The sequence below is a fragment of the Myotis davidii genome, unplaced genomic scaffold (genome assembly GCF_000327345.1).
Source record: "Myotis davidii unplaced genomic scaffold, ASM32734v1 scaffold43, whole genome shotgun sequence".
Lineage (NCBI taxonomy): Eukaryota > Metazoa > Chordata > Mammalia > Chiroptera > Vespertilionidae > Myotis > Myotis davidii.
In genome coordinates, this window is record NW_006294590.1 from 2,003,586 (window position 1) to 2,007,230 (window position 3,645).

A 3,645-nucleotide genomic window follows, 5' to 3' on the forward strand; every position below is an offset into this window, starting at 1 on the left:
GATGGCTGCGCGCTGCAGGCCTTGGTGTGAACTGGAAAGGAGAGAGAGAGCGTGGGGGAGGGGGGAGGGAGAGGGGAGGGGAGCTGCGGGAGGGGCAACGGATCAATGACAGCACACACCCGTCAGGAAGGACAAGGCTGACCCAGACGTATGGGGGTTAGAGACCAGCTTCCAGATGAGAGACAGAGAGACACAGAGACACAGAGAGACAGAGAAAGTGTGTCCTCCTTCCCCCTGTTATTCCTCCAGAGCTGCCCGTCTGTCCGTCCGTCCAGAGGGGACCCTGCCTGCGGAGAGAGGCCCTGGCCCAGCCCTGGTCACACCCCAGGGACCGGGAACAAGGCACCTCCTGGGCGGGGCCTGTACTTTCTCATCGTGGAGCCGGATGCCCAGCGGGCTGTGTGGACATGGACTCGAATACAGAACCAAGAGCTTAGCCAGGGCCTGGCCGCGGGCAGGAGCAGCCTGCCTGTCCGACCCTCCCCCTTCCGTCCAGGTGGACAGCGACGGCGACTTCCAGCCGTGGGTTTATTGGGGAAGGGGAGGGGGGCTGCCCCTTAGACGCCCAGAGAGGTTCCCCCTGACAGGCTGTCCCCGCTCAGGCTCGCAGGGCACTGGGCACCTGTGGGCACAGGCGCCTGGAACCCGGAATGACCACGGCCGGTGCCACCAGGGCTGCCTGGTCACCAAGAGCCACGCGGGAGCCCAGCTATGGCCACAAGGCCGCCCCGGGGACTCCCTGCCCAGCAGGAGCCTGGCACCTGGGGGGTTGGGGGACCGACCAGCCTGCTAATCCCATCGCCTCCTAACGGCCGGTCAGCTCGGGGTCCAGAGCAACGGCCTGAGAACAACAGCCCACAGCTACGGACCCTCGCTCTAGGGAACCCTCACTCTAGGGACCCTCGCTCTACGGAACCCTCGCTCTACGGAACCCTCGCTCTAGGGAAGGGTTCGATTCCGGAACTCTCGCTCTAGGGAACCCTCGCTCTAAGGGACCCTCACTCTAGGGAACCCTCGCTCTAAGGGACTCTCGCTCTAGGGAACCCTCGCTCTAAGGGACTCTCGCTCTAGGGAACCCTCGCTCTAAGAGACTCTCGCTCTAGGGAACCCTCGCTCTAGGGAACCCTCGCTCCAGGCCAGGCTGAGCTGTAAGGTCTCGCCCAGTCAATGCCTTTCCTTGTCAAAACGCCGGAGGCTGCAGGAGAAGAAGGTGACAGGCAGCAGCACCGAGCGCGGACTCTGACCTGAGCCGAGAACAGTCCTTTGAGGAGGAGACGACACCATCGCTCCCCCATTTCACAGATGAGAACATGGAGGCTCAGAGCGGCTTAGAGACGTCCCCGTGGCCACACAGCCAAGATCGGAGCCGGCCGGTCTGGCTCAGGACTCTGCCCTCCAACCACAGCCAAGGGCCCTTTCAGACGGACGGGCTGGGAACCGACTGCTCTCACCGGTGCCAGAGGGGAGAGGGGGCGCACGAACGGGTCAGCACGCTCCCGGCCGTGTGGTACAGTGGTTAGGCATGTGGCTCCGCCCACGGTGCCTCCGTTCAGCTTGGCGGCACCACTCCTTCGGCCAGGGGACCTGGGGCAGGTGACCCGCCTCCCTGGGTCCTTGGTCCCACCTGGGAGACAGGAGGAGCTGAGCATCCAGTGAGGTAACCAATGGGACCCCCTGGGGCAGGGCGCAGCCTTGGGAGGAGCCGATACCCAGCTATGGTGGCGAAGAACGAATCCAAAACAGCATGAAGCAGCCCGGCCGGGGTGGCTCCGTGGTTGAGCCTCGACCTATGAACCGGGAGGTCAGGGTTCGATTCCCCGTCAGGGCACAGGCCCGGGTTGTGGGCTCCATCCCCAGTGGGGGGCGTGCGGGAGGCGGCCGATCCATGACTCTCTCTCATCACTAATGTTTCTCTCTCTCTCTCCCTCTCCCGTCCTCTCTGGTATCAATAAAACACTTCTTTTTAAAGAACGGAAAACGGGAGACTGGATACAGCCACGGGGACACGGAAACAGCTAGCGGCTCACGTGAGGCAGGACGCCAAGAGCCGCCCGGCGGAAACGTGTGCAGCCGCTGGGAGCGCGCCGTCTGCAGCTCTGGGCGCCGCGGGAAAATGCCCTCATCACTGAAGTTAAACACACGGCACACAGTTCAAAACAGCTGCCGACAGAGAAACCCCCGGGAGGAGCCCGGAAAGTGAGGGCGATGTTGCCGGCGGCGAGGCGTGAGGCCTGCCTTCTCCTTCCTGCTTGGCTGAGACGCTGCCACGACGAACACGCGTGATTTTCATAATAGAAACCAAACGCTTTTTCTTCATAAAAAAGACAGGAAACAGGTTCCGGACGCAGAGCCCACCTGTGGGCTGGGGCGGGGCCTGTCCGTGGGGTCGGATGGCGGCTGACGTGCCGGAAGCCGGGTGCCCAGCTCCAAGCTCAGCCGGCACCCCCACCCGCGAGCGGGTCCCCGCTTAGAGCAGGGAAACTGAGACCCTTAAAGTCCAAAAGGACCTTCCATCCTGATACTCTGGGGCTCCGCGGGGGCGGGCGGGGGCAGGGCGTGTTGACAGAAACAGAGACGCAAACAGGCCTGTGGCCACAGCTTCTGTCTGGTCTCTGCCCTGAGGCAGCGATGTGGCGACAGGTGGGAGTGTTGCTCAGCCTCGGAAACAATGAGTCAACAATAACCATGGAGCCCCAGCCAGTTTGGCTCAGTGGATAGAGCACTGGCCTGCAAACTGGTGTCCCAGGTTCGATTCCCGGTCAGGGCACAGGCCCGGGGTGTGGGCTTGATCCCCAGTCGGGGGCGTGATGTTTCTCTCTCTCTCCCGCTCCCTTCCTCTCTGAAATCAATTTTAAAAAATTGTTTAAATTAAAAATAACCATCGACACGACTGGCTAGAAACCCACTTGTGGAACCAGCTGCGGCCGGTTCCGGAAGCCGGCGCTGCGGGCCGTGCAGGCCTTGGCACCCGGCGGGTCCCGTGGGAGGGAATCTTAGCAGCGTCCACGGCCAGAGCGCCACGTCCCACGCGAAAGGCCTCGTTTCCAAAGGGAGCTGCGTGTTCCCTGCGGCGCGTGCCGGGCTGGGGGTGGGGCTGGGATGGGCTAACAGAGGAAGCAGCGAGCCTGTGCCCCTCAAAGGGTGCCGCCCGCTGGCGTCCGGACGCTCTGGGAGCTCCCCCTGGAGGCTGAGGGTCCGGGGTTCTGGGCTGCGGGCTCCAGCCCCTTGTCGTGCTCCCAAAACACCTCGTCGGCACGTCCGCCCATCAGTCTGAGAGAGCTGAAGCCTTCGAGCGGCTGCCTTCCTTCAAACAGCCGGGCCTTCGCACTGGCGTCGGCTCGGCCGGGCCTCTCTCCTTGTTCATGGCTCAGCTGGGATGTCACCTCCTCCGAGAGGCCCTCCGGGATCACAGCCACAGTCACTCACACCGGCTGCCGTGACCCTCTCATGGCACACCTGTGTGTTCGCTATTCACCTGCCTGTTGTCTGAATCCCTCTCTCTCTCTCTCTCTCTCTCACACACACACACACAATCACCTCCATGAGAGGAGGGACCACATCATCTTGTTGACCATTCTGTGCCCAGCACCGAACATGCTACTTAGTATAGTTTCCGTAGGTGCTCAGATGTTCCCGGAGTGACAG